The sequence below is a fragment of the Protopterus annectens genome, chromosome 6.part0 (assembly GCF_019279795.1).
Source record: "Protopterus annectens isolate FY-2018-M chromosome 6.part0, PAN1.0, whole genome shotgun sequence".
Taxonomy (NCBI): Eukaryota; Metazoa; Chordata; order Ceratodontiformes; family Protopteridae; genus Protopterus; species Protopterus annectens.
Window position 1 is genome coordinate 1,567,802,629 of NC_056737.1, and position 13,534 is coordinate 1,567,816,162.

Consider the following 13,534-nt stretch of genomic DNA (forward strand, 5'->3'; position numbering starts at 1 on the left):
CAATGTTTCTGCAACAAAAAGAATACCTAGGTATGGCGAATAAGATGTGTGACAGCTCACTGTGGCAAAGGTGGTACACTTCAGTCACACATCACTGGAAGATGTGTAGGGAGGTACATGAACAAGAGTGCATTTTTTTCAAAAGCCTTTATTGAATGATCACTTGTGATATAGCCAAATCTACATTCACATAAAAGCAATTAAAATATATTAACATGGTAAACATTAGACTTCATGTATATTGCTGTATATCATATAACCTAAGCAATATTACATAAATTATTAAATTCCTGCCTTGTTTTAAACAAGAAACATCTTTATTAAACCATCATTTACTACATAGGCAGTCATACATTTATATAAATGAAAACAAACCACACCGACACAATCCTAGTTGCATGCATTTTATATCACAAACCATACTGACACACTCCCAGTTGCAAACATTATACATCACCTATAATCTACCCAATCTTTCTCACTCAAACATTACATAGCTCATTTTAAGTCCTGGCGCCTTTTAGACCTCATTCCTCCCTTGTATGTACTGTTTCCACAGTTCTCATTTTTTCCTATGTAATTTGCTCCTACCCTTTTCTAAAGACCTCAATTCCAGTTGTTTTATCTCTGTTACTATAGTCACTACCTCCAGTCCAGTAGGTTTAGATTTTGATTTCCAATTTCTAGTAATTGCTTTTTTAGGCAGCCACCATTATTAGACACAACAAGGTCTTACCTTGTCTAGGAATTCTGATTCTGTATCAAAAAAATCATCTCCCTCATCAAAGCAATCTGCCCACCCAGGATCTCTAACAGTGCATCTCACAGGGAATCCTTAAAGTCTGCCAACTCACTGCAGTCCCAGAAAATATGCTCCCAATTAACTCTTTCTTCTCCCTCACACCTCCAGTATTTACTGTCTGCATGAAGAAAAATTCTCTGGAGTCTACTTACGGTATAAAAATATCTATGTAAACACTTCCAGGCAAAAATGCTAAATATTTGGGAGTCATTTATATATTCTCCCATTGTTTCTTTGTGAATTGCTTATCCAAGATCTCTTCCCAATCCTTTCTAACCTTCTGTGATTGATTCTTATAGTTAGCATACAATATTTTATATGCTCTACTAATTATTCCTTTTTAATGGCAGCTTCTGTTCTAGATTCTATTAAAAACTGTACCAATGCTGGTCTTTTGTTTAGGACCCCCCTATTTCTTTATGTTTGCCTATACTCTGATATCAATCCCTGATAGGGAAGGCAATCTCTAACCTGCAGTCCAAATAAATTCTTGGCGTCTTCCTATTCTATCATCTTTCCCTATCTAGTTATTTGTTCCCAATACCTTGGTTCCTTTGCCAGTTTTCTCTAATAAATTCCAGCTCCCTCTTGCCTATTGTTTGTATCCCTAATTGCAGTCATCCCTATCGGAAGAATCTCATTTCTCCATTCCAGTATTGGTTTAGTTCTAGAATACTTTCGCTACTTTATGAATATACTATTCTGCATGATTGTTGTTATTCTCCTTAAAGGTCTACATCCAAAATCCCAGTCTTTCCTTGTTTCCTGAGCTTGTTCCGTGTTTCATCATCATCCCTTTCCACTTTGAATTACAGTTTTCTGCTTCTACTATTACTGTATAGCTCTGAAATACCCCTTCAAATTGGGTAATCCCAGTCTGCCCTGTTCGACTTGAAGAATCAGCTTATCCCACTTGACTCTTGCCTCCTTCCCCTCCCAGATAAAATCCTTCAGCTCTTTATTAATTGCTATCCATACCTTCTCCTCTGGTTGATAGAAATATACCTGACCTGTGTATAAGACTAAAGGAACTAAAAACATTTTAACTGCTTGTATCTTACTATCCTATCCATATAACAAAGCTTTCATTTTCTCAGTTTTTGTATTATATCTTGTTTAGTCTCTTCCCACATATCCTTAGCTGTCACATTAGAATAATTTTTAATCCATACTCATAAATATTTAATTTTATCATGTCCCCATAAATATGGGTATTCCTGAACCAGTTCATGTGTGGGTACATAATTTACTGCTATTGCCATTGTTTTAGCTTCATTAATTTTGTATCCCAAAAAGATCTGAAACTGTATCAAAATGTTCCACAACACTGTAATGTCATTTTCTGGTTTTGTCAGGTACAAAATAATATCATCTGCAAATAAAGCTAGCTTTTCTTGACTTAAATACCTCACCCTATTTCTATTCCTTAAATTTCCAAATCCCTTATTTTCTTTGCCAGAGGTTCTAAATATAATAAAAATAATAAAGGGGAAATAGACCACCCTTGCCTGGCTCCTCTCCTCAAGCAGAAATTACCAGAGAGGACCCCACCCACTTTAATTTTTATCTGCTATCCCTCATATATTCTCCTAATCAACTTTATAATTTTTCCAGGAAATGCAAATGCTTCCATTTCCCTGTTCATAAAGTCCCAGTTTACTCTATCAAATGCTTTCTCTGCATCAAGACCGAACAACAACAGTGGTATTTTCTTACATTCTGTTTCCCTCTTGGTCATCAATGTTCTGTTAATGTTTCCAAATGTTTGGCTCCCCTCCACAAAACCACATGAATCCATATCTATCAGTTTTGGCATTACTTTTGCCATTCTTTTAGCCATTATAGACATGAACACTTTATAATCATGATTTAGTATTGAAATGGGCCTGTATGAGGCTGGATCTGAAGGATCTTTTCCCTCTTTAGTTATTACAGTTACCACTGCTTTCTTCGAGGACAGTGGTACTTCTCCACTTAAGATACTCTTAAACAAAATCTTTCAGATCTTTATCAGTTTTCCTCCTCCAAGCTTCCAAACTTCCACAGGAATACCACCTATTCCTGGGACTTTCCTGTAGATTTTATATATCACAATTTTATCTCATCTCCTCCTATCTTAACTGTTAGTAATTGAGCCTTATCTACCTCTAACCATGGCATATTTAATTCTTCCATAAACATTTCTGTTTGTATCCTTCCTTGATTTTCACATTTCTCTGCTTTATAGAGACTGTCATAGAATTTCCAAAATATTTATAATACCTTTACAGGATCTCTTATTACCTTCTTTGTTATAGGTTCCTTAAGTTTGGTGACAACCCTTTCTACTTTCTGTTGCCTAAGTCTTTCTGCTAAAATTTTTGTGCTGTAGTGTTATTATCAAAAAACAGTTGTTTAACAGTATGATGTTTGCAGGTAACATTGTGATCTGTCGTGAGTAGGGAGCAGGTTGAGGAGACCCTGGAGAGGTGTTAGTAATTGAGCCTCATCTACTTCTAACCTTGGCATATTTAATACTTCCATAAACATTTCTGTTTGTATCCTTTCTTGATTTCCATATTTCTCTACTTTATAGAGACTCTCATAGAATTTCCAAAATATTTCTAATACCTCTACAGGATCTCTTATTACCTTCTTTGTTATAGGCTCCCTAAGTTTGGTGACAACCCTTTCTACTTTCTGTTGCCTAAGTCTTTCTGCTAAAAGTTTTTATGCTGTAGTGTTATTATAAAAAAAAACTGTTGCTTAACAGTATGATGTTTGCAGATGACATTGTGATCTGTAATGAGAGTAGGGAGCAGGCTGATGAGACCCTGGAGTAGTGGAGATATGCTCTAGAGAGGAGAGGAATGAAGGTCAGCAGGACTAAGACAGAATATATGTGTGTGAATGAGAGGGAGAATAGAGGAATGGTGAGGATGCAGGGAGTAGAGTTGGCAAAGGTGGATGAGTTTAAATACTTGGGATCAACAGTTCAGAGTACTTGGGAGTGTGGAAGAGAGGTGAAGAAGAGAGTACAGACAGGATGGAGTGGGTGGAGAAGAGTGTCAGGAGTGATTTGTGATAGAAGAGTACCAGTAAGAGTGAAAGGGAAGGTCTACAAGAGGGTAGTGAGACCAGCTATGTTATATGGGTTGGAGACAGTGGCTTTGACAAAAAGGCAGGAGTCAGAGCTGGACATGGCAGAGTTAAAGATTTTAAGATATGCACTGGGTATGATGAGGGTGGACAGGATTAGGAATAAGTATATTAGAGGGTCAGCCCAGGTTGGATGGTTTGGAGACAATGCCATAGAGATGAGATCATGTTAGTCTGGACATGTGCTGAGGAGGGATGCTCAATATATTGGGAAAAGGATGCTAAGGATGAAGCTGCCAGGTAAGAGGAAAAGAGGAAGGCTTAAGTTAAGGTTTATGGATGTGGTGAAAAAAGAAGAAGTTGCTTAACAGCAATCTTTATAAGCTTGTGCATATTATTGAGGTAACCCCTTATTTTCTGCCTAGCATTCTGCAATTGATCCTCTTCTTGTTCTGTAAGATTTCCCCTATTCTGCAATACTTCAACATTTGTCAGTCCCTCTAAATAATTCTTGTTACTTCTTAACCATAGCTCCCTTTCTTTTATTTTCACCTTATTTCTAAACTCCACCTTAATTTTATCCCACTCCCTAGCTATATTTTCGGAAAAAGAATTATCCTCTCTAACAGCTCCTGAATAATTTCCACTACCCATTTTTAAGTTCCTCTCTTTTCAACAGATAGGTGGGAAGTGACAATATCTCATTTTTATTTCTTTACCCTGTTTTTATTTCAGCTATTATTGGTACATGGTCTGAAATAGTTATTTGGTGGGTATCAAGACCTTCAATTAAATGTACATGTTCCTGTAAAATGTAAGTTCTGTCTAGCCTAGGCCAGTTTTTATATCTTGGGGAATAATATGTAAATTCACTCTGAACTCCTGTTACTGAATTCACATCTTCCATGCCAAATATTTTCATAAATTTCTTCAAATATCTACCCTCCTTGGACTGCATGTTAGAGATTGCCTTCCCAATCAAGGATTGTCATCAGAGTATAGGCAGATAGAAAGAAATGGGTGGTTTCTAAATGAAAGACCAGCACTGGTAGAGTTTTTAATAGAATCTAGAACAGAAGCTGCCATTAAAAAAATTAATAAAGCATATAAAATATTGCATGATAGTTAGAATCAACCAGAGGAGCTTAGAAGGGATTGGGAAGAGAGATTGGCTAAGCAATTAATAAAGAGACAGTGGGGGATATGTGTATATCTCACAAACATGCAACAAAGTCTAGAAGATTTAGGATCTTTGCTTGGAAGTGTTTACATATGTATTTTTATACCCCAATTAGACTCTGAAGAATTTTTCCTCAGGTGGATAGCAAATGTTGGAGGTGTGACATGCAAGAAAGAGGTAACTAGGAACATATTTTTTGGGAGTGCAATGAGCTGGCAGACTTTAGGTATTCCCTGCAGACCGCTCTGTTGGAGATGCTGGTTGAGCAGATTGGACTGACCGGGGAGATGATTTTTTTGAGTTATGGTACAGAATTGGAATTGCCTAGACATAATAAAACCTTGCCGAGTTTAATTATGGTGGCTGCCAAAAAAGGAATTACTAGAAAATGGAAATCAAAGTCTAGACCAACTTTACTAGAAGTAGTGAATATAGTAACAGAGATAATACAACTGGAACTGGGATCTTTAGAAAAGGGAAGGAGCAAACTTCATAGGAAAAAATGGGAATTGTGAGAACAATGTACGTAGAGCAGGAAAGAGGTTTGAGAGGCAGAATTTGAAAGAGCCATATAACACCTAACTGGCAATGACTGGATGGTTTATAAGTGATGTATAATGTTTGTAACTACAGTTGTTTCAATGGTGTCTGTGATATAAACTGCTTGCAACTAAAGCGGTATTATTTTGTATGTTTTACATTTATATAAATGTAAGATTGCCTTTGTCATATGTGAAAATTTAATGAAGATATTTGGAGGAGAAAACATCTACCCTCCTTTGTTATATTATCCCTCCTGGACCCCCAGACACATCTTCACTGCTGCAAATCAAATTCCAGTCCCCACCTATAAGTAATATTCCTTGCTGAAAACTGATTAGTTCTCCCAGAATTTTATTAAGCTCCATTATAACAGTTTTAGGTGGAATGTAAATACATGCCAGTGTAATCATCCTCCCTAGCCAGTCTACGGTGCAAATCTGCCATTATTATCTTTTTATCTTCTTCTATCAGTATTGGAGCTCCTATTGCAATTCATTTAAGTACTCTTTTTTTCTTTTGTCCCAGGTATTCTGCTGAATAACCATCCTGAAAACCTTTCTTTATCAAATTCAAATGTTCAGTTCTTTCCAAGTGTCTCCAGCAACATAAACATTTGCACTCTACACTTTTATAGTTCACTACTCTTTCTTGTGTGTATTAATCTGTGAAACCATTTACATTTAAAGACATTAAGGAAAGCATCATTGTATTAAAAAGTTATTATTCCCACCTTTTATGTATAATACCTTTTTTGTTAAATGTCTAGTTCCAGCTTTTGTGTTACATGCATACACTGTTTGGCAGGTTGAACTTTTATATAGTTGTTTCTTGTCATATACATTTAAGCCTATGTTACATCTTATAAAGCTTTTGTTTTATTGAAAACCCTCAAAAACACACCTCAATACCCATCTAAAATCTATTAACTTAATACTAACAGAGAAGACTATGTACACCTTCAGATATTGAAGTTTTACCCTCCTAATAGGGACAAAAGTCCCAAACTGACAGCCACATTGACAGACTTGAATTAACCTAAAAGAAAGGTCATCCATGCTAACATGCATGGTGCAGTTGGTGCTTCTACTAAGTGCTGATTGGTTTCGTCTTATCTTTATAGCTCTCCCAGCTGGGAAAATCCCTGAATGTTTTCAGAGAACATTAACTACCTTGGGAAATCCACTGAATGCTTTCAGAGAACATTATCTCCTAGCCCATTTCTCTTTTCTGTTTTTTCTCAGCCAGTCATGATCCACCAGACTGTAACCAGTTTCTCTTTATCAGATTGTCTCCATGGAAATATGAGAACCAGGCAGCCAGTTTTTCTTTATCAGATTGTTTCCATGGAAACATGAAGACCAGCTGCAGAATTGTTACTGAGCATACATATATTTGCTAGAAAAAAGTCTCATAATATTCAATGTTCTTTTTCATTTACTTGCTATCTCTTAAAATTTGTTACTAAATCAATATAAGTTCTTTAAACCCATTATTTCCTCATGCAAGAATGAGAAAAGGCACATTATTTTTTCTTTTATCATGCTTTTTAACCAGGCTTTTTTTATACATTGTGGGGGCTACATTTCTTAAAACTGAACAAGAAGAGAGAGAGAAGGAAAAAGGAGAAGAAAAAAGAACAGCATCATCTGTTTACAATCCCCATTACACTTAACAATAACTGAAAAAACTTTATAATATGTAAAGAAAACCACATGCCACAAAAATTGGTATTATGTAAGAAAAATAATTTTTACGTATAGTTAACTTTCTCCCTCCTCTTCCCCTCCCCAAAGCACTTTTCCAAACATAAATTCTGAAAAAGTCCAATATTTCCAGATTGTCTTGTTCTGTCATTTTTCACAAATATAATTATTGCATTGTAATCCCATGTTAAGTTACTGGTTTTATTACTATTCATCTCTGAAATAATTTCTGCTTCATTTCCAATGCACTCCCAATTCTTCTAGTCAGCTCTTGTGCATCCTTTCTTCTCTCCAACATTTTCCATTGAACATTTTGAAAAGGTTTTACAAGTACAGTCCCTCTGTGGTCTTTATTACCAGAAGAACAAGAAGCAGAATCTCCTTCTATTTGTAGACAGCTTATTTTATGTTGAACAGACTTTTGTATTTCCTCCTTAACATGTGCTTCATCAAAAAATGACTTTTTCCCTCCAGGGAAGAATACCTTGAAGCCATCTGGGTACAGCAGTTTGAATCTCACACCTGCATCTTGAAATTCCCTGAATAGTGTAATAAATGTGCTTCACTTCTGTCTGGTATACAATGAGTAATCACTCTTCACAAACACTCTGCTGTCTGCCACTTTTAGTACTTTGCCCTCCTGCCACAATTTTGTCAGAATCAACTCCTTCTGCTGGCAAGATTGCATCTTTACTATTAAAGGTCTAGGTTGCTTTCTTATAGCCAGGTTTGGAGCATACACATGATGTGCCAAGGTTCCATACTTGGCCCTCTCTTATTCAATGTCTTTACATCCCAATTCCACTTAGCAACCACAAAAGCCAACATTATCATCAGCTGATCTGCACCCAACATCCAAATGCTACAAACCCAAGCCCAAGCCTCCTTGTCAGAAATAGAAAACTGGCTAAACAATTCACAGCTAATACTAACCCCCCCCCCCAAAAAAAAAACACAGCTAATACTATTCAACCCAAAAAAAGACTATGGACTCAACCTTCTTCATTCTCTCAGCCAATAAGACCCTCATAACTTCTGCCTCTGAGGCCAAACTACTAGGAATTACAATTGACCACCAACTTAAATACAATAAACACATATCCCTAACCATCTCCAAAGTCCACAAAAAGCTAGGCTGTCTCTATCATAGGAACAACTTTCTAATCCCTGAATCCAGAATTGCCATAGCCAGAACTCACCTTCTATCAACCCTACTTTATGTGTCCCCAGTATTAACAAAACTAAATAAGACCAACCTTAACAAACTTTCAACATGTTACAACAAAATAGCTAGGTTTTCAACCAACTCTAAATCATGCTGTCACCACTGCCAATCCCTGCATAAGCTACACTGGTTAGAATTTCCTAACCTACTTCACTGCCACCAACTCAACTTAGCCCATCAAATACTGTACAGCCTGGACAACCCCCCATGCCCTAACAGGCCTACTAAACTTCTATAGCACCAACAGGGAACTACAACCCAGTAACAAAGCCCTAGTAGAAGTCATTCCATGTAAAAACAGCTCAGGGGAATCTCTTCCCTTACAAAGTTGCAAAAATATGGAACACCCTACCCCCACCCCTCATGCTACAAAACCACACTACTACATTAAAAAAAAAAAAAAACTTAAATCATACTTTCATGAAAACCATCTATGTAATTGCAACAACCCTCCCTGAACCCACCTCTTCCTGCCTATTACACTAGCCGCCCTTACTGAACATGTTTCCACTGTCTTATAATCTACCCCAATGCAGATTGAACACAGTGTAAATATCTAGAATACTCTTATTTCTGTGAAGTTGATTGTATGTATATACTATACTTATGCTCACCTATAAATGTTTTTGAGAGCAATTTTCTGCTAACAACTTGTTAAACTCTCTAAACTATTGTTAATTCTTAAAACTATTGATAAGCATTGATAAACTTTAACTATTTAATTTTCAATTTTCTGGTAACTACTTGTCAAACTCTAAATTATTGTTAATTCTTAAAACTATTGCTAAGCATTGTTAAACTTTGTTAACTATTTTTTATTAAATTAATCCTTAACCTTTTGGTGATTTTCCCCCAGGACTCCACTGAAAAAGGACACCTGGTGTCCAGTTGGACAATCCTGGTAAACAAGTTTTAAATAAATAAACTAACAACTACTGCTGTGGAATACCAGTCCATTTGCTTATTTGCGCTTTCATAAAATGAATGCAGTCTGTTTCTTCCAGCTTTTCTGGTATAGCTGAAAATCTCAGGTTTTCCCTATGTGCTCTGTCCTCTTTTTATTTTATTTATTTATTTATTTTACTTCCAGTTTGATAACCGGGGATGTCCACTGGACCCGAAAGCCTGTTTTCAGTGGAGGCCCGGGGAGAAAAGCTCCGAATTTACAAACACATTGCACACTTAAAGCTCCATATTACAAACACGTTGCACACTAAAGAATTTACAAACAAGAAAAATAAAAGTTTTTTAAAAAAGATTAAATCTGTAGCACAGAAAAAACTACACAGTTTAATTTTATGTTTGAGGTGAAAGATACATTTTATGGCAATGGTAAAAGATACAGTTGCAAGAAGAGGGATATAAGCAGTGGGGAAGTGAAGATATAAAAGTATTTACTTAGAGTTTATACAGGGGGAAGAAGATAGAGAGTAGAGGGTGGGGCTGAAAATAAAAAAAGAGAGTTGGAAGAGAGAGGGGCAGGAGAAAAGAGTTGGAAGAAAGAGGGGCAGGAGGGAGAGGAATTGAAAAGGGGAAGTGAAAGGATCTAGGTAGGAAGTATACAGTTACATTTACAGTTTTGGGAGAGGTGAGAGTGGAGAAGAGATTTGAATTTTTCTGGGCTTCGAAAGCTAGAAAGCTCTAATTCTATTATTTTTTTTAAACATCTCTTCTTAAGCAGTTTGATATTCAGCCAGCCTTTTCTTTTTTTTTGACCTGTGATTTTTGCAGCTTTATCATCTCATCTGAATATCTTTTTAAAGCTTCTTCCAATTTTCCAGCATTTTGTTGTTTGTGTTGATATACTCCATTAGCCTTTTATTTTAACCAGGTCTTTATACAGTTGTCTTATATCTTCCTGTAGGTTACTGGAAGTCATGTCTTGAAGGCTGCGCTGATTTTTGCTGAACAGCTGCAGAACTTTCCCCAGTCAGTGTTTGTTTTTCTTCACTTTTTGTAGATGATTTTTTTCTAGGTCTTCTGTGTTTCTTTATTCCTGGAATCCAGGCAGTCCACTTACTAGCCAGTTACTGAAATTTACCCATAAACACAAGTCTACTGGCCTTCTCTGCTGAGTTTCTGTTTTCACACTTCGAAAACTAGAAATAAGCTGTTATTCAATGTGCAGCTATCTTGAAAGTCCCATGAACAAGAGCGCATTGTACTCCATTATTGGCGTGATGATGGCTGTGAACTATAGAGGTATTATGGCCTTTGATGTGAATGTCCTTCACATACTCAGTAACTGTGTTACATACAAGGCAATAGTCAGCACTAGCCGCATGCTATTGGATATTCCACATACCATCTCACTGGGGACACAGGATACATACCACTTGATCTGCTTATAGGGTGTGATGCCTAAATTATCCTTGGGTAGTGTGTTTGTTTTCATGATGTAACAAATCTCCCCCATGTTTTTGTTTCATCACATGTGTTGTCATGGATGTGGCAGCAACGTTTGGTGTGTGTTGATACTGTCTGTATTATACTAATCTCACAGCTGGAGTCAATGATTGCCCATAATCCATAGTCCTTCAGACATCTGTTTGGACAGGATGCGTATGTCATTTGTGTGACTTAAATAATGGACATGAAAGGGCCTAACAGACAGCCCTGATGTACAGACCTGGGCACTGAACCAGAGATATAGGTCACTTCACATATTTCCACATATTTAAATGCCATGTATGTGATCCATTGGTCTACAGACTTGGTGATATAGCTGTTTATGGCCACATCTGACAGCGCTGAGTGAATAATTCAGTGTGGATTTGTGTCAAATGTCTTGGCCTGGTCAAGTTCAACAGGATAATAATATTGCCATCTTGCATGCCCTCAATGACTTCTTTGAGGACATCTATCAGATGTAACAGACATGCTGTAGCATTAACAACTCACACAGGTCTATTGCACACAGCTGGGATATTACTAGTGTCCATTTAGAAAAGGTCCATGATGACATGTTGGCCTACCTCCAATTGAGGAGTGTCAGGATGTGATGCATGCATGCATCAGGTGCTGTTCCCCCCAACTCAGATGGATGCATGTTGATGTCCACCCTTTTACAGGATCACAGTCCATGTGGAGGGTGTGTTGAAGTGTGCATTCAACTGTGTCAGGAAAGTATATATGCTGAGTCACTCCACAGGAGAGCTGTGATGTTGTTACTGCACACTGATTCTGGCTGATAGGCCTGGATGAAGGTAAAACTGTGCATACTGCCTATCAAAATCTGGCATAGGGATATGATTTAATGCCCCACTTAGGTATCACTGAGAAACTCTCCCAGCTAGGGATTAACTCATGTCACTAGATGCATAACCAATTGGGTCACCGACAGAACACATACTGTGAAAGTTGGTGAATCAACCTCTACCGGTACAGCTGTCACCATTGGCAGGATCTATGTTTGGCTCTTTTCTGTTTGGAATCTATTTCTCAACAGTTCAGGCTAAAGTATGCCCTTTAGCTTACCGAGTTTGTTGATAATTGCATATTGGATGCAATCATTGAGTACACCTGTGATGATAATATACTACAGGAGGAGCTAACACAGACAAATGATTGGTGACAGAGTCACACGGTCTACAAATAAATGAAAAAATGTGTCTTCATTTCAGCCTTCAGCAAAGTGGAATTCCCAGCTAATTACAGCATTGACAACACTCCCTCTATGCTGAAATATAATGGTGCAAGACCTAGGAACACATGTAAATAGCAATCTGAATCTTGACCATCAAGTGTCCATGCTGGTATGGAAAGGCTATATTGTGTGCACATCATAAGTCACCTCATCGTATTCAGATCTGAGGATTATATAACAGCATTGGACACAACCCTCATTAGAACACTAATAGAGTATAATTCTCCCTTTTGCATGTACCTCACCAGACACCTGCAGCAACTGGAGAGACCACAGTGGGTTCTCACCAAGAAAACACAGGGCCTACAAACCATGTCATTATGTATGTGGATAGACTGAAAGCCATGTCACTGTAATCTGTATTGCATAGGATGAGGTGACTTATGCCTGGCCTACAGGACATTCTCTGACCCTGCCCTCATGGGGTAGTGCACATCCACAAATCAGATATAGCTGATGATATCAGTAGTGTCTGGTGAGGAGAATATAGCAATAACACTGTCCCACATGCTGCTGTAAAAAGCTGTCTTTAATGTCAAGCACGCACGCACACATGCACACACGCACACACGCACACACACACACACACACACACACACACACACACACACACACACACACACACACACACACACACACACACACCATTGACTGCAGTGAGAACAGAACCCCTACCTAAGTACACAGACTACAGAACTCAGTAATTTGCACAAGTGCCACAGCACAAGTCTGGTTATTACAAGGCTGCAGGCCAACTTATAGGGCATGACATCAGCAGTGGATGCAGGAGAGAAGTTGTTGGGAGGCCTGCATGAAATGGATGTGCAGGCATGTGCAAGTATCAAAATACTGTCAATCCATGGGATTGCAGCAGTAACTGTAGGATACACACTTCTGCTATTCTGAATAGACACGCAAGTGCGCGCACACACACACACACACACACACACACACACACACACACACACACACACACACACACACACACACACACACACATACACACACACACACACACACACACACACACAAACACACACACACACACACACACACACACACACACACACACACACAGTTAACTTCAATGAGAACAGAACCCCTACCTATCTAAGTACACAGACTATGGAACTCAGTAATTTATGCAAGCACAACAGCACCAGTCAGATTTTTACAAGGCTGCAGGCCAACTTCTTATATTGCATGACATTAGCACTAGATGATGGGAGGCCTGCATAGGTTCACAGCATCATAGGTTCCTAGGAGGTTACTAGGCTAATGGCCCTATGGCCTTTACAAGCCTAGCCATGTAAAAACCCAAGTACCATTATTGAGCATAGTTAGATGTTCATTGCTA